Raw genomic sequence first — 25,585 nt, forward strand, 5'->3', positions numbered from 1 at the left:
TATGCACAATTTTAAGCCTGCTCCAGATTTTGAACAGCCATCATTTTCCTGTCTGCCTTGGCTCTCTTGACTGCCTCATTGATTTCTAAGCCTTATCGGGAAAGAAGGGCATGGAATGTTTCTGAGGACTCTTGATGTTTGGAGTGCTGTAAAAAGACGGAGCAAATGTGTCTCCCAGATGTTGTCTTCTTTCTGCCTTGGAACCGCTGTCACACAAAAGAAAGAAAGAATGGCCAGGAGGCCTTGTTGACTACAGACACTAATATTCTCACAGGGGTGGCTATTTGCATCTCTGCCCAGCTGGAAAATGTTGTCTGTTGTGGTAACACAGCTTCCTCACTTGTAAGAAACGCTTGTCTCTGTTGGAGGGCTCAGGAAGATACCCTTCTCACAGCGCGAAATCCCCTTACAGAGCCGCCAATCCCCCTGGGGCCTCTTCTGCCCAGTTATGGTAGTGGTGAACTCTCATCAGCTCCTCCTCGGTCTGTGTGATGGGGACCCGTATTAATGGCTGTGACCGTGACTTTTCTCTTTGGGGATTTGGCCTTTTTCATTTGGTTGGCGTCTCAGACTGGGCTTTGTCACAGAGAATTATTCTGTGGCAGTGGGCTGGGGAGATAAGTCTTTGTTGCGACATAAAACACATGCAGACCAAAGTGTGAAAAATTGAAATGACAAGGGTGCCCGGGTGTTGTTTCTTAAGTTCGGTCAAATGTGCAGACATAGGAAGTAAGGTATGCCCTGGGTCCTTTGCATGCTGAATCGAACCTGCTTCCCGTGTTCCCCAGAACGCAGTGGGACATGGTAAGGCCAGGTGCCTGTGACAAACAATACCACAGTGTCCTGGCCCTTCCTTCTCAGACGGTTTATGCGATCTATTGCCTGTTTGATTTTGGCGTGAGACGGAAGAGAGATGCTAGTGTGTAGGAAACTGGTCCAGGTACAGTGAAAGCTGTCAAAACTGTTGTTTTAGTGATATCGTGCTCCTGTCCCACGGTGTAGAAGGAGTTCAGCGTCCACGGGTCCTCCGTCAACACAGGAAGCTGGGTCTGTGTCTTACTCTTAATATCTGCTCAGATGTTTTGTTTCTTTGTGGTATATATAACATTCTGATTTAATTTTAATCAAACTTGGACATTTTTAGGCTTTGGGTTTAATATTTTGAGGTACACAAGAAATGAAGGCTTTAAACACTAAAAAACACTAAACACTATAAATTCTACCTCTTTCTGTCACCAACCCCACCAGTTGTTCAACAGCAGTCAACATTTGATCACTGTAGAGAGCATCGCTTAGCACTTGCCTTGGCATGCATGTTACAGAGGGCTTTAGAAAAAAGAACTACTTAATAATGAAATTTGCCTTCCAGACACATTAGAGAAATGTGTGGTTGAATTATTATTAATTTCTTAAATATAATTTGCATCCTGTTTCTTGTGGTCCTAGGATTCTTACAGTTCTGTATGTTAATAAGTGTGTGGATGTTACAGGTTTTATTTCTTTTATTCTGTAGCAGCAAACATTTGTAATGAACATGGTTAATTTGTGAAGAGTAATTCCCCTGAAAAATCTAGAATTTTGTTTTAATATAAAATTGAAATGAAAGTAGAGCATATATATGCTTATGTAAAACTCAAAATTGAAAAGCATGGACTTACATACATTCAAGCTGTGTCTTGTCTAATGATGCAAATAACCAGGTTGTAGCTGATGCTAAAATATTACATAAACACATAAACTATTTAGCCCGTTAAGAAGTCATGTAACTATAACCACAGGAAGAAGTATTATTGAGGGATAATTATAATTGGAAACTACTTTATGAAAATAATTTTAGAAATAATATTTTCTATATATTCCATCCACCCATAAATAAAGTCCAACTTCAATGATTTTCAGTGACAGATACTATAGTAAATATTTATTATTGCTATAAAAGTAATAATGGGAGTCTGGGAAGATAAAGTAAATTAGAAAAGGAAACAAGATTCAATGTACAGGAGAAAAGAACTTCTTCTGACTACGTTTTCTCTTCTTCTGCATTAAGAGACCGAGTTGGACGCACTAAGCATTTTCTGTTCTCTCTTCCTTCATGTTCCTTTCTGATTGTCTTCTTTGGCCACAAGCAGTCCTCAGGAATCTTTGTCATTGTGAATCCTAGTCTGAGAATTTCTCCGTACTAGTTAGCTTCTTATTTATCCAACTAATAAAAACATGTATGTTGTTAACAAATAAGTTCACATTCATCCAAAATTGAAAGCTTCGTACCAATTAGAGTGAATGTCAGTAATGAATAAGAAATCAGTCTGTGGGTTTTAAGCATTCCCATTAATTTGATGTTATGATAATCTGTTTTACAATATGCTAAATCATTAACAAAGTAACTTTTTTGGCCTTTAAGTTGTATACACTAATTACAAGTAAAAGCAAATTTGTATGAGATGCCCTTACACCCTCCTAATAGGACCTTTTGTTAAAATATACTAATTACTTAGCTATGTATTGGACATTTTTGTTTTTATGTGTAGATAGTTCTTCAAACATTAAAAAATATTGAAATAAATCAGAGAATAAAAAGCTCTTGTTCTTGATCAAACAATACTTTAAAATGGAAAACGTGTATTACAGACCATTTGAAAGGAAAATGAATATTCCCTATAATCTACGATCCCAAACTGTATATATTCAGCATTTTACTAAATTTGTGAAGTAGCCATGAGAGGCACTTTTTTCCATTACCAGAGAATTATCCCAATTATCAAGGGATCCTCACCTTTCCAGGGTTATATCAACAGTGTGAGCAGTTCATGCCACCACGGCCAGCGCTCATCTCTTGTCACGGCACATTTAAATTTATTACGATGGAAAAACATATTTGTAACTTTCTAGAATGAATGAATGAGTGAATGAATGAAGTTTTTTGACAGGCGCCTAGTGAGCCTGGCGAGTTAGAGGAGGGAACTGTGTGTATATTAGTAGTGGGAAAGAGATGTATCATCATCATCATCATCATCATCATCATCATCATTATTATTATTATTATTATTATTATTATTATACTCAAATACACCCTTTCCAGAGAAAACGCAGCCCTCTGTTAGTTGGAACTTTCCCCACAATACAACTTGCTACTTTTCTAACTATGCCTACAATACTAAAAACTATTGGTAACTCCACTCAAACCCGACCCACACCCAGTTCCTGACTGTGTGAGCACGAACTTGCCGCTTCTGCCTTCTGGTATGGCAGCGTTTACCAGCCCAGAATCAGTTAGACTTCATTTGGCTCTGAAGCTATGTTAGAAAGGAAAATCAGAAAAAGTCCATCCTGACACAACCTGAGAAAATTAAAGCTTTTCTCTTTTCCTTAATTTTCTTTTGCTGTTGCATTTCTGTGGATCTGTTGGGGGAAAGCTCAGGGCTTTTTTTTTTTTTTTTTTTTTTTTTTTTAATAAACTGAAAGCCATTTATATAGTGTGCCTGTATGCATGTGTGCAAGTGTGTGCATGTGAGTGTTCGTGCGTGTGTGTGTGTGTGTGTGTGTGAGAGAGAGAGAGAGAGAGAGAGAGAGAGAGGGAGAGAGAGAGACAGAGCTTTTCCAGATATATATATATATATATATATATATATATATATATATATATATTTACATAAAATCAAATTTAAAGTGATAACTGCTTACAAGGACTATCATTTTTTATTTTGAGTTGTTTTGTGATTCTAACATTCTCTTGTTTTAGGACATTGAAATTAAGCAAAGAAAATAAACATTAAATTGTATATATTTTCGATTGGTTACATCCTCCTTTTAGTTCCACAGATAAATAAATTGGGGGCGATGATCTTATTTCTTAGGCATTATAAATTACTCTCTAGTTTTTGTTCTGTTCGCTTATTTTATAAAGTCACACAAAGACTCACCCTGAGTAATAACATTACAGCAAAGGGTGAGTTGTCGTCTTTTACACTATTGCAGAGTGGGGTTGGAGAGAAGGCTGTGTTCGAAGCTAAGACTGTTGTACAGAGGGCTCAGACCCTAACTTAACACACTTTCACCTGACAGTTACAGTTGCCTGAGACCCAGTCTGAGGGGCTGAATTGGCGGGGGGGGGGGGGGGGGGGGACAGACTGAAATGCCATCCTTTGGATGGATCTCAGAATTGTCATCGTCTCATCTTCATGTGTGATGAAACAAAGCATGTTCTGAAAGAAATATGTGATATAAACATTAGGACTTATGCAAAATAAGTTTGAAATGTGGCCAGGTCTCTTGGTAGTGCATATTTCTTGCTTCAAACAGCATCCTGAACTAAACACAGTAATATCTGGCTAGAGCTGTCCTTACTCTGAAAGCAGAAAACATCTTGACTCCTCTCTGACTCATTTATTTTAAATATGAATGGACTCACTTCCCCCTATAATATATATTTCTGACTGCCTACCATTGTACTGCACTGCATAGGCAGTATAGGCACCCGCTCCAGGGTGTTATCTACCAGAGGTAGGTTTGCAGGAAAGAGGTTGTTAGTGTGAAAGGGAGAGAGTTGATAACACACAGCTCAGTTTAAGCTTTGAGCCAACTGCTTCAGATGAAATACACCACACACACACACACACACACACACACACACACACACACACTTTTTTTTTTTCTAGTGCCTAAAACACCAAGATGGAATCTTCTAGAATTGTATGTGACTATATGTATCTCTACAGGAAAGTCGAAGCTCAGCACCTTGATTCTTTATTGAAGTGTTTTAAATGTTTGAACTGTATTCCAGGTTTCACTAGTGTTGTGTCTCCACTCTGAGCCTTCTGAGTGCATTAACACTGAGGTTGGGACCCTGAAATGTGTTGCTCAGGTGTGGAGCTGTGGGCTGCACTCCTCACAGAAGTGTTAAAGGGTCTGTCCAGGGAAGGGCTCTACTTTATTCTTTTAAGATCAAGACTTATGAGATTTATTGTTTTTGAAAGATATATTTGAGCACTAAAGAATCTTTACATTGTGTTACTAATCAGTTTGGTTCTTTAAAAAGGAAAGAGAGGAAAGAAACGACAAACAAGGAAATTGTAACTAGAAAGAGGACGGAGTTTCTTTGAGACTTCAAAAGGAACAGAGAATGCACAGGCCCCTGAGGCTCAGGGATAAGAACTATAAACGTGCCCTGTGATGCCTTTTCTCCTGACCTCATGCCAAGGTTAAGATTGAAGATTTTTCTTATGACTTTGAAACAGAGTTAAGCTAAGAGAATTTAATACACACTGGTAAGAAACCTGGACCCTTGAGCTCCTTGGGGTAGAACTCCTCTGAGGAGGCCACGCACAGACTCCCAGGGTGCTCTCACTTGTGTCCTGAGTGAGTCTGGGTTGTGACTCTTTTACATGTGTCTTTAACTTCTGTCACCATGAGTTCAGATCACCAAAAGGCTGTGGTGCAGGGAGCCGGAGAGGGCACAGTGGAGCCCCCGATGTACTAGGTAAAGCCAATTCTTTCTCAGAGTACTCATGGCTTCCATCTTTACCCCAAATAAATGCTACCAAAAAAAGTAGAAGAGACTACTGGAGCTGTTAGGGGTGCCTGTTAACTTCCTATAAATGCCATTTGGTGTGCTGTGTAAGGCTGGCTATGCCCCACGTACCGCACAAAGTCACACTTCAGTTCATAAAAGATGTCTTCAAGAGTGGCATGATATTTATGAGTAGCACACTTAAACTTCTATTCCTAATTGTCAATATTTTTTTTTCCTTTCTGTGGAATTTTATGTAGTTCTGTTCTTCTATAACACTAAAACGTAGCCATTGTTCGCAATCACAATAGAATATTTTAATGGTCTATATTCTTGAAATGCATGTATTAGTTCAGATCTCTCAAAACGATGTCCTTTAAAAAAGAATGTGAACAGAAATTAAATTTTGGCTTTGGAAATAGGCTTGTTGGTCTATGTGCATGTTCTTCTCGGCCTGAGCCCCTCATAGAGGTGTGGCTTACCAGGAGCACCACTCACACAGGATTTGTTCCCATGGGAGTCTGCCTATTTGCATTGTTCTCTTTTTTTCAGGAAATGTATTACAAGTTCTATTAATTTATAATTAAATCAGTACTCATAACAGCAACATGTATACGTTGTTAAACTGAAAAATGGTATTTATTTCTTAATCCGATGTTAAAAGAGGCAGTAAGAGTGTGTACATGTAGCTCAATGGTGGCGTGTATTTTACACATCCATGGCTGCCACAGGTCTGATTCTACGCCCCCGACATCACCAAATAATACATAACTGAGAACCATCAGGGAAAGTGAGCAGAGGTTTAAATGGAGACGAAAGAGACATCCATCTTAGGATGGGAAAGCAAATTTGCTTTGAAAATGAATCTTTCCTGGGACTAACCCAGGAGCAAGGTGCTGGCTGAGGAAGCACAGAACTGCAGTCCAAGGTCTGTGCAAGTTCACAGGGGGCCTGGGGAGAGGCCTCGTCTCTGAGACGCAAAGTGAGCTTTTAAACCGGAGCAAGATGCTTTCCGGGTTCAGGACTTTTCAATGAAATCTGAAATCTGCCCACCCGAATTCTCGGAGGATTTGATTTTTCTGACAAACGGTTAAGCCAAGGAGGAAAGGTCCCCAGCATTTACTAGAAGGAGGGACACGCAACAAGAAAGAAAGGGGCACAAAGGAAGCCAGATGATTAAGCAGGAGAAGCCAAGAAAGGCTGAAGTGAGCAAAAAGGATGAAACCCTAAGAGAAAGAAAGAAAGAAAGAAAGAAAGAAAGAAAGAAAGAAAGAAAGAAAGAAAGAAAGAAAGAAAGAAAGATCGGCTTCACACCCAGCTGCTTTCTGGGGGTCAAATCCACTGAGAGAAACACAAGGCCGGGCCCGAATGATTAACCCTGCATTACAGAAGGCTTTGTCTTAAAACTGGAAACTGACTCATGGAGCGGAGTCTGCACACGACATAGGCAGGTTGTGATGAGCCTTGAGACTTAATTAGATCCTTGGGTCACTTGCGGGATCCTTCCGGTCAGACTTCTGGGGCCTTGATCTGGGAACTCACACTGAATTAGCCTCCAGCTGTGGTTCCCAGACACCCAAGAAAGCCTTTTCTTGCTCCTGTGACTTCTTAGTATACTGAAACAAAACATGGATCAGGTACGCTACTGCTGGGCGGACTGGGAAAGTACACATGACTGGTGAATGTGGAAGACTGGTCCACAATTACTTTGTTAAAATAATTTTCTGCCAATAATTAAAAAGAAAAACTCTGATGTGAATCAATGGGCAGACTTTGGAAAGTTAACATGTTACTTAATTAGATTGTTCTTTTTCTTTGGTAAGGAAGGGCTGGATTCAAAGTTTGCTCATCTGCAATTTCAAATAGACATCTTGCCTCTTCTATTTAGATTTTATATTCTTTGGGGGTAAGCGCTCAGCACAGAATTGCTCAGTCATAAAAGTGATTTGTTTAGCTGAAGTTCATTTTGTATTGTTTGTGGTTTTATCTCACTAAATATAGAATAGATTTGAAGTCCAAGGAATGCTATTTATATAAAAATAATTACAAAGTTCTAAGTGAAAGACCCGAAGACAAAGGATGCTGACAGCGATTCTGGCACCAGAATGCATGGCTGTTGATTTCACTGTGGGCCTTTGACAACGCTGTTGTCTCCATCTTTCTCCCTTCAGCTCTGCCAGTCTGAGGCAGTTCTGTATATTCTGAAGGCGATGGGAGTGTGTCAAGGCTTTGTCATCTCTGGTCAGGAGAGGGGTTTGTCAGGAGAGTTTTCAATAATAAAAGCATCAGCAACTCATCAGAATATTTGTTGTTTCTTTTTGACAAAAGAGGCAAGTGTCTGTCAAGAAAGATCCAGGCTTCTCTTCTTCCCGAAGGAACCTGGAGGCCGCCTTGAATAGCTGCAGACTCCAGAAACCTCGTGTGCAAAATAGCCTTATTGATTCCTGTAGACTCTTGTTATGTGTGACATCCAACAGGATAAGCCAACACGATTTTGCCAGTTTGTTAGCATGTGTGGAGAGAATGAGCAGCGTCCATTAGCAGGCGGCACATTACACTCTGGGAATGGAAGACTCTGCAGAAACCCAGGGAAACACAATCAACGCAAAATGGTCCAGCGCGGAGACAGCCCATGCTCACCGCAGAGCCCTCTAAAGGGTTAAATATTGATGGGTTGTTTGGGTGTTTAAAAATTTTTTTCAAAGCTAAAAAAATGCATTCTCATGCTCATAAACAAACACATCAGTTGCTTCAGGGTTATATGGAATTTGAATGTAAATAGCACATTGTAGTGACACCCCAGAGACTGACACTATAGTCCGTTTCTTGAGAACACATCATGGCAAACTTGCTTTTTGCTACTGGTTTCCTTAGTAACTGGAACAACATATTGTTGAGGACATAAAATAATATCCTGCTCAGCCACTGAGCATCTTGAACTAAAATGTAATTGATTTTGCATGAGGTGTAGGATTATCGTGTCCTCTGCACGGTGTGGAGATATTACACCTGAAACGAACGTGGTTGGAAATTGTTTTTATTTTTATTTTTCAGATCAGCCATTTTGCTTCTAATCATCGCTCTGCACAAGCCCTCACATTCCTAACAGTGTGGAATGTTCTGTCTTTAGGAAGAGCTTATTATTAAATAGAGCTGTGCAGCTGCTGTGTAATTCCTCAGCATACAGGAATAGTATTATTTATTTTGCATGTGGAAAGTGTACCATATGAAATTGGATGTGTCGGTGGCATAGGCAGGATGTTCATTTTCTCAAGCTTACAGATTTACTGCATGGTCATTCGACATGTGCAAACAGAAGACTGCCTGGTACCCTGTGTAGCCTTGAGTCAGAAATGGGGACAAAGACTCTGGAAATTTTATTTTAATTCCGTTTCTGCAGCTGGTTGACTACACTGCCATGGGTAAATTACTAGATCTCTAGTGTCTCAATAGCCTTATCTATAAAATGGGAATAATAACACCCGCCCCACAAGGGTGTTATATGGATAATTACTTGATCTGTGCAAAGAGCTTTGAAGATAGAATATGCTAAATCTTATGATTGTTTCAAACTACATATGCAGCAGTACGTTACAGGCATAAAATTAGAGAGCGCTTTAATGAGCTTAGAAAATTGGAGGCCTCTGGTTTAGGAAAAGAGTGTCTGGAGACCAAGCAAAGCTTTGTCTGATGCACTGTTCCTGCAAATAGCATTTCCTAGAATTGTGTGGTAAGAGCAGGATTGCTCAGCAATTGATTTTGATGCTCTCCTTTCTGGAAATACTGGGTTCCCGAGGAGGTGATAATGTAATGTTACAAGCACCCCTGCACTAGTGAACTCCATGGCCACCCCCCAAATTCATTGGAAAATTGATCTCCTTCCAAAGAGATCTGTGGGGGAATTAAGGGCTGGATGGAGATTTTTCCAGATGGGAGCATTGCCTCCAAGAATACCTTGTTAACATCTTTACCAGCAGAGGGTCCATCTCCCTTCACACCAGCAACGGATTCCTTTTATAGGAAGTAAGATTGTCAGAGAAAAGACCCCAGCTATTAGATATAGTCCACTAGTTTATTCACTCAAACAACAAATATTAAAGACTTTCTATGAGCTAGCTACTATTTTAATTGTCTTTAAAGCAGTAGTTCTCAACCTTGTGGGTTGTGACACCTTAGAGTTGCATTTCAGATAGTTATATTACGATTCATAACAGTAGCAAAATTACAGTTCTGAAGTAGCAATGAAATAATTTTGTGGTTAGCGGTCACCACAACATGAGACACTGTATTAAAGGGTCATACATTAGGATGACAGAGAACCCCTGCTTTGGAACTTACAACAAATGTTAAAATATATATATATATATATATATATATATATATATATATATATATGGTGCCAGTTTCTAAGCTCTGTCCCAATGGGCCAAAGGCAGGTGTCACATGCAGTCCACTGCGGATCTGGGTGTTGCATGGGAGTTTCATGTATGCAGTATACAGAAAGCTCTAGCTGGTTCAGGAGTATTTGAGATGGCAAATTTGAGGAGCGGTTATTTGCCATCTGATCTGGGCCTCATGAACAAGAAAGATTTCCAAAGCTAGTCAGGATTAAAGGGAAGTTAGAAAAGACACGGTGTGCAATGACTTGGAGAGGGAAAAGGAAGCAGACACTAGATCTCAAGCCATCTCACTTGTCCAGAGCCCGCAGTACGTGGCGAGGAGTATCAGGAGATGATCGTAGAATGCAGCTTTATGTAGCATCACCTCTCCTGCATAGAAGTAATATGCCGTTAACAAACCGATGCCATTTCTTCTCTTCTCCCTGTATCTACTCCACATAGGCACCACGCCCAATGGTGCATGTTACATTATTGTTTGTTAATTACCTGTTAAACAACACGTAAGGGACAGGCTGTAGAAGGACGTGATACAAAACCAATGGGCATGAGCTTGTCCCCTAGGCAGCCCGTGGCCGCAGAATGTCTCCTCTAAACCTGAAGAACAGAAGCAGAAGGGAGGAGCCATTGTTAGGAATTTTCTGCACTTGTTACAGAGCAGGTTGGTGTGTGATAAACTAGGGTAGTCCTGACTTTGTAGAAAAATGGAAGTATAGTTTAGACAAGATGCCCAGAGAGAGGCTGTGGCTGTGGGCTGTGCTTGCTGGCAAGATTGCACTTAGAAGAAACTGAGTGGAACGAGGCAAGCACTGAACATTTGGGGAAGTAGATGGAGAGGGTGGGTGACTGGTGGCTGGGTTTGGGATACCCATATGGCATCCAGGAAGAGGCATCGAGAGCTCCGAAAAGTGGAAAACAAATGAGGTGCAAAGATCTAAACAGAGGCTTGCTTTTCTTGTATGTGTGATATATGGTGAGATTGTGTGTGCAGTGTGCGGTGTGTGTGTTTGCACATGGAGGCCAGAGTTCTTTTGTTTTGTGATAATTTCTCTCCCTGACCTGGTAGCTCAAAAATTCGGAAGGCTGGATGGCCAGTGAACTCTGGGGATGTGTGTGCCTCTCCAGTACTGGGAATGCTGGACCACAGCATTGCACTTAGCATTAATGAGGATGCTGGAGATTCCGAATCCTTGTGGTTGACTGACACGTACGTTACTGACTCAGCCTTCTCCTTTCCCCCAAGATATACCCTTCAATGTTATCCATACAGATTCAAGACTTGAACATCTTAATCACTGATGGAGGGAGGGAGGGGCTGACAAAAAAAAAAAAAGACCTCAAAGAAAGGTCTTATAAAACCTGGGGTGGGAAACAGAACCAAGGCAAGAGGGACTGCAAGTTTTTAATTTTCAGTGAAAAGAGAAACAGGATGTATAAATTAAAAGGCAGAGTCATTTGATTAGTATAGCTGAAAGTACAAGTGGAGGGAGACACAGAGACCCATTGGACTTGATTATTTAAAGTTCCCTGTTGATATTTAAGGGTTTCATTGGACCCATTAGTACCAAAGCGTGACATGAAGAGATTAAGGCATGAATAAATAAGTTTTAAAAGAAGTGAATGTAATCATTGTAAACCTTCCCATTCACAGGTTGGCAGTGGCAACTGTAGAAAAATAGGGATATAATCCGAGAAAGCTGCCGACAGAGAACCCTGCAAGTTTATGCCAAAAGGATTGCCACCTATAATGGTCCACTGCTAAAATCAAGTTCCAATATGGGGATAGCCAACCGTTTAGAGTCCTGCAATCATAGCCCTAAGTTTGGTTTCTGTTTTTCATGGATAAAAGCTCTTTCTTATGTGCCTTGATGCCCTTGTTCGGTAAAGATACTGCTGAGAGAATGCCTAGTTCTACCTCCCTTAGCTGATGCTTGTGTGCTCACCCAATTCTAAAATCATTTAAAAGTCTAGATACCAAGGCCTCTAATGAGTTAAATGTACCCTTAAACACTGAAAAATGATGAGATGTTCTCATGTTACTTTCCAGACAGGCATTATATATTTTAAATGCACATTTTGGTTCCATGGTTATATATGGTATAATTTTGGGCTTTTCATGATGGGTCTCCTTGAGTATACTATGATCTCTGCTTATTACAGGATAGGTGTAACTTCACATTAGGAAGTGGAGACACTGCCTATGTCTGGAGAAAATGATAAGTATGTTTAGCCAGCTTGCTGTAATATCACCCACTGGTTGTATGCGTATCATTTGGCACTTGTAATGTTACCCTGAGTGACAGACATCAGACACCTCCAGTTGGCAGTAATAAATGGCTCTTCCTAAGGCTGTTGCTGTGAACAGAACATGGACTTTGGCAGTTTCAGGTCTTCATGCGTACTCAAACTCTCAAAAGTGTGGCAGAGAACCTCATTTATCATAGGATACACACTTCCAAGGCGACACTCAAACAGCCAAACCATTGCCAGTATTAGAAAATGCACCAAGAATCCAACTTGGAAGTATGCAGGATTATCAGCCAATCAGTAACTATAGACCTAGCGTCCATAAGAAATTAACAAGTCAGCTTTGCCTCCTCCTGCCCTAACGGGAAGTCAGTAAGAGTACATAATCAGTCAGAGCTTAGAGCATCCTCTGCTTAGAACGCCTTTCAGCTCAAGCCTGGATGCACAGGTATGATCTTACCCCCCCCCCCAATCACATAATACATCAAGGTTATACTCTCTTACCTCGGTATCAATGTAGTAATCTGAGCTGACATTTCATACATTCCTCACATATATTACATTTAAACAGTATCTAATAAAATTGTTTAGAAGTTAATAGTGAAATAAACTTTTATTTAATCACTTAGAAGTTTAGGTTGGTGGTAAAATGTGCATTTTCATTAAATAGCCTAGTCAAAATGGTCCCTATGTTAGAACAACAGAAAGCAGAAAAGATAGAACTGTGTTGCAATAGTTAGAATTTGCAATAATATTTGATTTTATTTTTAAGACATGAGAGTACTGTATAGCTCTGCCTAACCTGGAGCTCACTATATAGACCAAGATGGCCTCAAATGCACAGAGGTTTCTCTGACCATTGCCCAAGTACAATTACATTAGGCAATACTATTTTCTCAAAAATTCCTCTTCCCTCTCAATAAAATCTTCCTAGATTTTGAATATACATATACACATACATACATACACATATACATACATACACACGTGTGTGTGTGTGTGTGTGTGTGTCTGTGTCTCTTTAGAGTTGAAAAGAAAGTTAAACAGTTTGATAGACAAATTATTTTTGAACTAAATTACATGCATTTGTATTGAAGACCTTTCCAGCTCTTAGAATCTTGATGTGGCAGAGGGATGGAAAAAGAAGCAGCATCCTTCACAGATGGACAGATCCGAGGCACAGAAGTCTGATGGGTCTATTCTAACTAAGCCCCTTTGCCCCAGCCCTTACTTGATGGATGCTTGGGCCAAATCGCTTTTCAGTTTCCTAGTGTTTTCTGGAGACTCCCATCACTGTAGCAGATTGGAAAGCTGTTAGATGTCTTAATTGACTTAGAGAACTCAATGCCCTTAGCCCAGTGCTTGTTGCACAGTCAGCCCAGTGCTTGTTGCACAGTGATAAAACCCAGGGGGACTCACGGAATACGCGTGGAGCCATCTTTGCTATGGACCAGAAGCTCTGAAGTGACAGTCCCTGCACCTTTCACACTATTTCTAAGTGTAATAGAGGCATGTCATCGCAACCAAGATGACGTCGGGCTCACAACAGTAAATGTCACTAACTTCTACCAGGAGCTTTTAAGCAAGGTGAGTGGCTGGAGGGAGAATAAGGAATCAGAAATGTTGTCCCCTATTCCCAGTCCCATTACTGACTTTCGAGGGCAGAATAAATGCATCACAAATAAATAAATAAGCAAATCACTTAACCTTTCTTCATTTCAGTCTCAGCACAATGAGGGAGAAAAGCCTTCGTCTTATAAGGGCTTGGAATTCATTGACTCCAAGAGAGGCGAGTCTTATTAACTTCTCAGTGTCTCAGCATTTCTTGTGTGTGTTCTGAGTGTTTGCTTTTCATTTGGGAGATGAAATATTTCCTTAACATTGATATGTGGTAACTGTAGAAATTACGGAAGCCTGCCAGTTTCTCAGATAAAATCAGAGGACAAATGAGTCAGGCAGCTAATTAGGTGAGAGAATGGGGCAGGAGAAAGGACAGCTGTGGCTAGAGTCAGTCCCCTGATTGTTGTCCCAAGCCCAGGGTGACAACTTGTGGATATTATATGATAAGAGGAGGCAGGTTCCTGCTTCCCAGTTCTGCTCAGCCTGCACTCTGCCCAGAGTGCTTTCACATCCCTTTGCTTGCTGACCCGGCAAGCTCTTCCTGCAGAGCCGAGCTTCTCTGCTTTATAATTTGTATGTCTTGCTGTTGCTTGACATACCTTTATTCATGAAATAAAAGCTACTTTATTTCAAAAGTCACGTTCTTGGCCGGTCACCATTTTCTCCTCTATTATCTGTAAAGCTTATTCTTGAAAGTACAAACAAACATCCCATTGGTTATGTACAAAGGTACTATACATGCGTACATAATTTTGTTGTTTGTGAGAGCGACAGGGAGTAAAACGAATCACTCTTATTAATCACTTGCTATTATTCCTATTCTCTTAGTTATTGTTAAATGATGAACATGGTGAGTCACTAAAATATTGTGGAAATACTGAAACATCGCCAGGTTTTATTTCTGGGCGCAAGACAGACACAGAAGAGTTATGGTTTGTTGGCCAAATGAGATCTATTACACTTCTCAAAAATCCTTTATTCATTTTTTTTCAAGAATCACTATTACATTGGCATAAAGTATAGATAAAATACAGCACGGAGTGAGTTTTATAAAGTTGCCTTACTAGGCATGCTTTATGAAACACTTTAATAGATCACATTTTAATTTGAATTGGGGGATGTATATTTGTGTGTACATGAATAGGCCTTTTCCTTAAAATTTGTGAATTCCAACTTTACTTTTTATAAATGGATGTACAGAATACAGAACAGATATAGATGTAAACAATGTGTGTGTGTTGTACCAAAATTTGTCATGTAACAATTCCCCAAGCAAATACAATATACACACCAATAAGCCACAGACCTGATGCTATACATCTCCGTGTTGTCCTCCTATTAATATTCTTTGAAGAAAATCTTGGAGTGTTCATGAATTTAAATACTTTTCATATAAACCATGGAAATATAATGATTAACAATCTGTTGTATTCACAATTCTGGACAGGAGATTTAGTATTTTCCTAATTACATAGACCCGTGTGGGAGGATGTGACTGCTAAAGAAGATTAAGCCATTTGTATTTATTCATTGCTGCTTTATAGCATTAACTCACAATCTCAGGCCTGCTGCATTGAAGCCTGAGGAATTTGATTACCAGAGCAGAGGAGTCGGCCAATCTTGGCTTGAGACATCAGACTCCACTAATTGTCTACCAGCCGTGATTTAGCTGGATCGGCTTGCCACAACCTTGCTATTGATAGGAACATTTGAAATCTGATTAAAATTACTGTTTAATAATCAAGTCTTGGAAGAAGCCCACCTGGTGGATGCGTTTCATTTCCCCCATTCGTTTCTGAAGGAGATACAAGCAAACTTTGCAAAACTTAAAATAGTCATTTCTTTTCAAGAAAATATTTTGAAAATAGGTTTCACAAATAGGTTACCAAGGGAGAGAATTAAATTTCATTATTGTTGTTATTCATTTGCTTTGTTTTGATTCACAGTTCCACTGAAGGCTGTTAGTATTATTTTTTATGCCCGTTTATAGTTAAAGTTGGGGGTTGCTCGTGGTAGCAACATTCTCCCTTAACTGTGGCTGCACAGTTTACCTGTCTGTACAATGGCTATAGGGGGCAGAGCACAGAAACAGTAGTCGGCCTAATATGGCAACACATAGTATTTACTTTATTTGTTATGTACTTACGTGTGTGCTTTCATGTGTGTGTGTGTGTGTGTGTGTGTGTGCGCCTGCCAAGGCTCATACATACATAGAAGTAAGAGGAAACTTGCAGAAGTCTGTTTTATTCTCCTTGGAGGTCACAAGCAATGACCTCGAGCCATTAGATTTGATAGCAAGTGTCTTTCCTGATAAGCTTTTTCTCCAGCCCCTCTATTACATACATTTAATCATGCCAATTCCAATATGGTTTTCTTTTCATATATTTGTCCATCTGGTGTGTGTATGTTTGTTTGTGTATTTGAATAGATGGGTACACAGTGTGTGTTCACGGGTGTGTGTGTGTGTGTGTGTGTGTGTGTGTGTGTGTGTGTGTGTGTGTGTGTGATGTATGTACAGCCCTGAGAATGATGTTGGGAATCTCCTGAGATTGTTCTTCCACCTTAGTCCTTTGAGGCAGAGTCCTCTAATCAAACCCAGAGCTCACTGATGCAGTTGTCTTCCTAACCAGCTTGATCCTGGGCTCCATCTCTGGGTCTGAGTTAGGAATTTCAGGAAGGCTGCCATGCTCACTTGGCATTAATGTGGATGCGGTTGACCCAACCTTGACCTTCTTGCTTTCCTATAACACTTTAACCACTGAGACCATCAGATCCATATTTCTAAAGATTTATTTTTTCTCATTTTATGCATAGGAACGTTTTGCGTGAATGAGTGTGTGTGCAGCACATGCATGCTTGGTGCACATGAAAATCAGAAGATGTTGGATCCCTTGGAACTGGAGCTCTCAATGCTTGTGAGCCACCGTGTGTGTCCTGGGAACAAAACTCAGATCTTCTGCAAGAGCAGGCACTGAGTTGTCTCCCCAGGCCTCAGATCCATTTAGGAGGAATCTAATACGTGTCCTTAAAGAAAGCCTTTTGTTAATTAAGACAAAAATGTTTGCTTATGTAGGAGAGATCCAGGACTTTTAAAAACAGATTACAGCGAGTAGAGTGACTTGGATAAGTCCAATGCCAAATCATCCAGGCCATACTTGCCAGATTTGAAGAAACAGATATTTTTTAATTTTGGATGTTCATATCCTCCCATTGAGGGGAGAGCTCCCTAGAGAGTTTCCCTAAGATTTTAGTGTTGCATTCCTGAGAGTTGGCAGTTCAGAGCACAGAAGGAGTCCTCCACTTTTCCCTGAGGCAAATATTGCAATGAGCATATGTAGTCGGCTATATTCCTGTGAGGATCCCAATTGGAGTCACCAGGTGCCTGGGGCCTCACACTACACTTTGTAGTCCGGACTTAAAGGTGGAGTCGATTCAGTTACCTGGAGTTAGATCAGCACTGTGGTCCTCTTAGTCGGACACTGTTTAAGTAAGACGCTTTTTTTCGGGGGCATGCCTAATGTATAAAGTTGGAGACGGGAATCATGCTAAAGGTTTGATGTGTTCTTACCCCGACATCTAGACTTCTGAGAATCCCTTGCAGAAAGAAATGAAGGGCCAGAGAAACAGGAGCTCAGAAGGCAGGCCGACGATGGAAGAACAGAGTAAATATTGAGATTCCAGTGGCAAATAACCAGGGATCTCCTTTCAGACACTGAGCACAGTGAGCAGACCTGCAGCGTTTCTCTTCCCAAGCTCCCTGCAGCTGGACAATGCAGATTCTACACAGTGAAGAGAAGCAGAGAACCCAGGATGAGGGGAAAGATCCGAGTCTATGCTTTGAGCTTTGAAGACAAGAATTCTTTCACAGGTGATTTCTTTGAACTCCTGTTTTTCTTATTTCTGATTGTGTTTGCAAGTAAGATGATACATACATAGAAATGATTAAAATTAGCAACCCACTCCCTTTTCCTCATCAGAGACTGTCTCTTCCTCTAATTTAATCATTGCTTTCATTATACACACGTTCGCGCGCACACACACACACACACACACACACACACACACACACACACACACACTGAAGTACATCCTCATTACCTACAGAGCCCAGTTATTTCCAAAAGTTGATATTAAGTCAGTAGGGGGAAAATAAATGCAGTTTTAATTTACAAAATTTGAGTAGAAATAGGCTATACTCCATCTTTAATATATAAGGTGGCCATATGTCTGGGTGTGTCCTTTGCTACTTATATATCTCAAGTAGCTATAAATCAGGTGCATACCACCATTCCTACCTATTACTTTTTATGTCATCATATGATCTTCTTGCAGTGAGCATAATCTACCCAAGTGTAGGATAGTCTTTGATTAAGCTACATCTTGGTATGTTTATTAATTTTGTTATCTATAACTACATGTCAACCTAAAACAAGAAAGGGAAGAGAGCATCCCTTGTCTTTCCCAGAACAGTTATTTTAACAGGTCTGTGACACAAATAAACACACACACACACACACACACACACACACACACACACACACACATAAACACACACACACACACAAACACACACACACACAAACACACACACACACACACCACACACACACACACACACACCACACACACACACACACACACACCACACACACACACACACACACACACACACCACACACACACACACACACACACACACACACAAACACACACACACACACACACACACATACATACATACACACACACACACACACACACACACACACACACACACACACACAGAGCCCATAGGTCATTTATTCCTCAGATGACAACTTGAACTTTTTAAAAAAGTGAAATTGTATTTTTCAGCTATCCTTTGATCAAATAAAGTTATCATCTGTAATAGAAAACTCTTTCCACTTGTCAGTTTATGGGCTATTTTCAAATTGGCTGTCAGTCAGGCATCCAGCTCAGAGGAGTGGGCAGCTTATCCTCTTAAGTATCTTTCTTTAGACTATATTTTGTATTGTACATTGATAAAATTGGTGAATTATGTGAGTGAGATTAGTCTCAGTGTGTTATACGTGTGTCAGATTCCAAACTAGTCAGAGTTTCTAACCAAACATTTCTTCCAGATTTTGAACGTATTAAATGTTTGGTTTGTTGTGCATTTCACATCGACCCAATGCCTGTCCATAGAATTCTTGGAAATTGAAGATGATAAGAGGTTACAATGTGAGATCTACAATTTTCCATTCGAGATAGGAAATATAGTGGAATTAAATGTGTTGAATTCTTTAAAACTGAGGAAATGTATTTCACATCATTACTTTGTTCATCATTAACAATAAATAGTATGTACAAAAATTGAAATCCATGGGTATTTACATTTTCCACAGCAATTAATTCTTATACAAGCTTATGAAGAGTAGAATAAAAGGATTTCTGATGGGTGGTAAGATTTTTACAATGAACATATGCATGGACAAATTTTGACAAATACAATGTTAATTATGAAACTTGGTTGTAATAGCTACAAGTTAATTATTGTGACATGAAATGGGTATCAGCAGGAGCTGGGAAATTGATGTCAGGTGAATGTGGAATCTCCCCGGGATGCGCTCAATCCCAGATGAAGTGATTGGAGAGGCACAAACGCTATTGTGATGTGTGCACACATCCCCTGACGAAGCCCGATTAATTCCAAAAGTTGATATTAAGCCAGTGGGGGGAAAATCCACACAGATCCCTTTACAAAAGTTTGATTAGAAGCAGTCTATTTCCTGTCTTTAGCGTATGAAGAATGCCTTTCGTCTGGGAGGATATTTTGCTACAATTCATTAAAGGGTCCAGTGAGCTTTCCCTCCTCCCTCTCCCTCCTCCTTCAGTTGATTCGTGTCCCATGATGCTAAGTGTAATTCTTTTCTTTTTTATTGTCTTCTCTTCTCTTTATGTGAAAAAGTACGTGGCTTTTACATTCTTTTGTTTCATTACAAGGCAAATTAGGGAGCCATCCGCTAGCCTGTTTGTGAATTTCATTCATTCTGGGATGAGCAATGAGAAAAAAGGCATGCCAACTGCCTGGCAAGCCCTCATCGCTTGCCCTCTCTGTCCACTTTAACATTATTCATGTATGTACTAGGGTGGTGTCTACAGTGACTGAAGCTGAAGACTTTTTCTTAGCTCTCTATTAAGTCAGTCCCATATACTAATCTTTATTGGTTTGCTGTCAGTTTCTGTTCCTATACTTGTAATTTCAAGAGACAAATGGGCAAAGCACATACACAGACACAGACACACACACACACACACACACACACACACACATTTCACACATTCCACAAAATTTCCAACAAGCTGTTATACCCAGAATTGAGGAATGGAAGAATAAAGGAGAAGGCTCAGAGGCTAGGAACACGGGCAGTAGTTCTATTCCCCAGACCCGGGTTCAGGCAGCTCACACCTCCCCTGCTCCAGGACACTTGATGCCTCTGGCCTCCAAGGATACCTCTAAAGGGACAGCCTCTGTCCTCCAGATACATAATTATAAGTAATTAAAGAAAAATTTAAAAGCAAGAAGTAATTATTCCAGAGGATGCAAGCGTCTGCCCACCTACTGATTTGACTTGGCAAGTAGACCATACTTAATCCTGCTGTCCAGTAGGTATACTAGCCTCTTTCATCTTTGATAATGCTTCATGAAAAAGCTCATACATAGGTCTAGTAGCAATCAGAATCAAGAAAACTTACCTAACATTCCACCTTAGCTATAAAAAGAGAAAGAAAAAACACTGGAAGGCACATTAATTAGGATCCCAATTCTTTTAACTATCCCCTGTGATGTCATCAATACCTCTGCCCCTGTCATTTCCTAGACCTCCAGTGAACTAAGCTTGCTTTGAATTTTCACACCCATCTCCTATGTAGAGAGGTTACTAATGTTTCATAGGACAGTGTTTGGGACTGCTATTATCTACGAAATTAGTTGACTAAATATTGTTTTGAAAAACATTAATTTTATGGGTATGTATGTGTGCTGGAATATATATTTGTGTACCATGTGCAAGAGCCCATAGATGCCAAAGGAGGCTTTGTATCACCAGGAACTGGAGTTACAGTAGGTTATAAGGAACCATGTGGGTGCCTGAAACTGAACCTGGGCCCTCTGCAGGAGCAGCAAGTGCTCTTAACCAACGAGCGTCCTCTCCATCCTTAGGTGAGTGAGTCATACAGGCTGTCCCCTCCTTCACAGCTGTCCTTGCTTAAGTCTACAGCTCCAAATACTGCACCCAGTAGCTGTACCACCTTATTTTGTACTGTTTTGTTTTGAATCCTATTATATTTTCATAGATAGTAATAATAGATATTTCAAAGTGTGTGCACAGCAAAATATTGTTATGCCTATATGTTTTAGTAGGTGGTGGTTTTTCATAAAGAGTGTTGGCCTTGATGTTGGCATCAGGAAATGGCTTTACAGTCAGGAACTGGCTTTATGGTGGCAGGTCACCTCTGAATCCAACAATGATGCTAATGTCACCTGTAAGCAACAGGGATAGGCACATCTGCTGCCGTGGCAATCGAACACATTCCCAGCCTCTACCTTTACCTGTACCAGCGATGCGAGCAGTTACATCACTGCCCAAATAAAAGGCAGACCCTTCCTGACCTTCTTGCTCTTTCCTTCCTCATCCTCGTTGCTCCCCTTTGTCCCTTCCCCCCACAATAAACCTCTCTCCTGTGGAACTGTACTGGCCTGCTGTGGTCTGTTTGGATGAGCCGCGATTCTCACAACACTTGAGAGTTGGCAAATTCTTTTCCCAGGACCCTAGTCTTTCCTAAGGAACAGAGTGTGTGTTTATCTGCAGTCACATGTAACTGACTCTTCTGTTTACACCCATGTCCCCACACTCCCTACCCAGAAGATTCCGTAAAATCTGTCATCCTATCTCACATACTTCATGGCCTCCTTTGCCTCACATCCTGCTTTCCTTGGGGAAACATATCCTTTATGAAAAGCTCCTGGTGTTCTCCGAGTTAGCACCCTCCATCTGGGAACTTCCATTACAAAGCCACACTTTCCCTGTAGCCTGTCAGTTAGTTTTGTATCTGTGCCTGCTTTTGAAATGAAACTTTTGTGGAGTGTTATCTAGTATATTAATTTGCATCTTCATATTACAGAGATTTAATCTGTACATTTTAAAATTCAACTGCAGAAAATATACATAACATGAAATAAATCTACTGAAAAAAATATGTCTCACTTCAACATATAAGAGTTCACTTGCCCAGTGTATTGGGTGGAATGAAGAGCATTCCATATGTAATTTCCAGATAACAAAGACATATTTATGTTCCTATTTTTGATACCAACATTTTCATTAAAAAATGGCTCTTAAGTAGATGGCCTGTTTTCACATTGTAACAAAATACGGGCAGCATGATTTAATATTTTCTTAATGACTTTAGGGTCTTTTTCCTAAGAATCAATTATTTAACTTTCTGTTGCCCTTAGGAGTTGTGACCTCTGTGCTCTTCTAGAACATACCATGGAGAGGTAATGCTGCATTCTGATTTCTGTCTTAGTCTTGTTTTCCTTTGTTAGCATACAGTTTTCACATTGTTAACTTCACAGTTTTAGGAAGACCCAAGACATAAAACCCCAAATCCTCCCATCCCTGCTAGTCCTGTTCCTGGGGATCTTGAATTTTTTGTTTTATCATCAGCTTTTGAAACATTTTAGTGATATTTCTCTTCTTTTGTGCTTTTCAATTTTATAGCATATTGGGGCGGGGGAGGTGTTAGGGACTGCTCATGTACCATACTGAAGGACTGCCTGAGGTGGCTCTCAGGGATGGGACAAGGGTAGCATCTGTAACTACAGCTTGTTTCGTACTAGTGGAAAAGATATTGGTGCTCTGGAAGCTCTGGGCGATGTCACCAATCACACCAGTCAACTGACAGAATGCTGTCCCAGACGCCAAAGCTCTGGGTTTCCCACTATTGGGTACTTGGGGGCTGATTGGGTGGCAGGTATGTAAGGTCAAAAGCAGACTGACAAACTTTGCTAAAGTGAGGAGGAGACTCTCTGCCCCTGGCCTGTGCAAGCGGCTGACTGAGTATCCTGGAAATGGTTACAACAGACACTATTCTGCATTTCAGTTAAGGAGAAAGTACATCAAGGTTGCTTTCTGCATTTGAAGAGAGAGAGAAAAAAAACCTATATAAGCTGCTCTATGAAATACGGATAAAGTGTCAATCAAAGCTCCCGTTTTTCCCTGTGTATGGTAATATGAGCTATATTGCTCTGTTACTTTTTATTTTTAAACACACTAGATTCGGTACTTTGGCTGCATTTCCCCCTTCTTCTTCGTCTTTCCCCAACCCAACTTTAACAAAGACCGAGGCTTCAAACTCTTTTCATTGCCAGGCTTGGAAATCCTGCCAGGTTAAAAAAAAAGTTATTGAAAACCTTTCTCCCCTTATAGGCTCGTTTTGACAGGAAATCTTTGAGAGGCAGCGGCAGTGAGGTGCCCAGAGATTTCATCTCTCTTTTGCTTTAGGAAATGCTGAGCATAAGGCTCCCTATTAGGCAAATAGAAAGAGCAGCAAAATCCCCCAACGATCGTCCTCCCCGGCGCCCGGGCTGACAGCCCTCTGCATCTTAGACCACCAGACAGAGCCACGACTGAGGATTCTACCTCTCAGAGGCATGGGAAAAGTTTCTGACAGCGGCTTACAAAAAATATTATTTTGTCTCTCTTTACAGATCATCTGGCTCTATAAATTTTGCATGGGCTAATCACAATAAAATCTACCCTGCCGAGAAGGAATTCCTATGCAGCGTTTCTGCTTTTGTTCTGCACAATTTTGACAGGAACTTCCTGTCTGGATGCCCCCTCTCCCAGTCATTGGGTATGATTAGCTGAATTTCAGGAGCTAGCTACTAGCAGCAACACTGAAATAGCCAAGAAGAGGAGGGTGTTTAGAATTTTTCTTATTTTTATCTGTTTCGGACCGAAGTAAAATCTAAGTTTCAAACAGTCTTGGAAAAAAGCAAAATACCAGCTTGTGATAATAATGCAAAAGTATGAGCAGACAAACTTTGAAAATAATTAGGATTATATAATATGCATAAAATGCACAGTAGAAGTTTTTAAAATCTCAGGATTTTAGATGTACCTGTTCATGTTAGTTTATACGTGTATTTTGCTTTTGCAAAAAAAAAATGCCTAAAGTTAGAAGTGTAAGTTTGTGAATAATTTTAACAAAAAATGTGATAGAAGAGAAATAGATCATGTACTATGTGTGAAATTAATCATCCTGTAGATGCAGGCATAGATTAAGCAGACCGTGTCCACAAAGTCCATGAAGAGAAAACAGTTCTAAAAGGGACGCCGCGCCCGCTTTCTTTACAGTGTATTAAATTTCACTTGTACATCTAGGCTCTGAGGTTTGCCACATCGCCTTGAGCCACAGTCGTCAGAACAACAGACTTAGAGAGACCAAGCACGGGAGCTGGAAGCAAGGTTTGCCAGGGCAGCTGGGTACTTCTTGGTCTTGCCTGGACTGAGCACAGTTTGCCACTGAGCCGCTGTTGATGGGGACAATCTGCAAAATCACCTTCACTACAGAACTTCCTTAACAAGTGTTGATGCACAGATTTCCAAACTCCTCTTGATCACCCTATATTTAAGGTCACTGTCTTAACATAAATATTTTCATTATAGTTGTGCCTGTGGAATTTGCTAAGCATCGTATATGATAAAGTAGCCTGAATATATCACCATTAATTAATTAGTTGCTATAAATAGATTGAAGATAAATGGATATTTCTGTTGCTTCTTCAGCATTTCTGTTTCCCTAGAACCTCTTTTGATAGTGGGGTGTGTGTGTGTGTGTGTGTGTGTGTGTGTGTGTGTGTATGTGTGTATGTGTGTGTGTATGTGTGTGTATGTGTGTGTGTATGTGTGTGTATGTGTGTGTATGTGTGTGTATGTGTGTGTGTGTATGTGTGTATGTGTGTGTGTGTGTGTGTGTGTGTGTGTGTCTGTCTGTCTGTCTGTCTGTCTGTCTGTCTGGATCCTACCTCTCTTCCTCAGGCAGTCTTGTAAGGCAGTGGGAATCTGGAACTGCAAAGGCGAACTTTCAGATTGTATAAGCCAAGCACTGCATGCTTATACATGCTTATGTGCCTCTATCTCAGTTTAGGAATGAATTTGTGTATGGATAAGTTTATTGGGCCAATAAATTATGAGGAGCGATTTGGGGGGATTTCTTAAAGTATTCCAAGGAATGAGTAACTCGGTTGTTCGTAGCAACCCAATCTGGATTACTTTTTATTGGCAAACCTCTCCAGTCAGCTGGCAAGTTAGTCTTCAATATATTATTATTTAAGTATTTTAATAGTTAGTTCCGTGCTTACCTCATGCATTTTTGTATAAGAAATCACTAAGGAACTTCAAATTAACATATAGAATGTTCCTACAGGAACGTTAAGTGTACAGGGTCACAGGTGACTGTGGCACATTTATACGCATATATTAAACAGTCATACTATGACTTGAATGGGCAATTACTATGTGTCAGTTAAAAATAAAAATACTTTAAAACTCATGCATGGAAAGTATAAAAGACATTGAATCATCAGTTGTTACAAGGTTAATAAATGTCCTAATAAATAAAATGTACTAGCAATAGGCATAGTCCAAGAAAGTGAGTGCAGTCCAAGGTTAGATTCTTCTCCTTTTCTCTTGGGTTTAGTATGTGTTAGCGTAATGTTAGTAGAGGATGTTTAAAAGATAATAATGCATCATGAAAAACAGGAACGCCG

The 25,585-nt window shown here is 40.2% G+C and overlaps 2 long non-coding RNA genes across 4 annotated transcripts in view; both read left to right on the forward strand.

The window, feature by feature from the left end:
• The first annotated feature begins 665 nt into the window (after positions 1-665).
• Positions 666-25,585, forward strand: part of Gm40175 — a 50,949-nt gene continuing 26,029 nt past the window's right edge. Inside the window, exons 1-3 of one of the 3 annotated variants that reach the window (XR_867734.1) lie at positions 666-1,047; positions 17,351-17,638; positions 20,859-21,865. This is a non-coding gene — a long non-coding RNA (predicted gene, 40175). Of the gene's footprint in view, positions 1,048-17,350; positions 17,639-20,858; positions 21,866-25,585 lie in introns of those variants that run through there. The other 2 variants (XR_001784030.1, XR_001784031.1) reach the window with 2 other exon arrangements.
• Positions 23,017-24,582, forward strand: Gm40174. Its single transcript, XR_867731.2, has 2 exons — positions 23,017-23,667; positions 24,198-24,582. It is a non-coding gene; the product is annotated as a predicted gene, 40174 (long non-coding RNA).

This window comes from Mus musculus, chromosome 3 (genome assembly GCF_000001635.26).
Source record: "Mus musculus strain C57BL/6J chromosome 3, GRCm38.p6 C57BL/6J".
NCBI classification, from domain to species: Eukaryota; Metazoa; Chordata; class Mammalia; order Rodentia; family Muridae; genus Mus; species Mus musculus.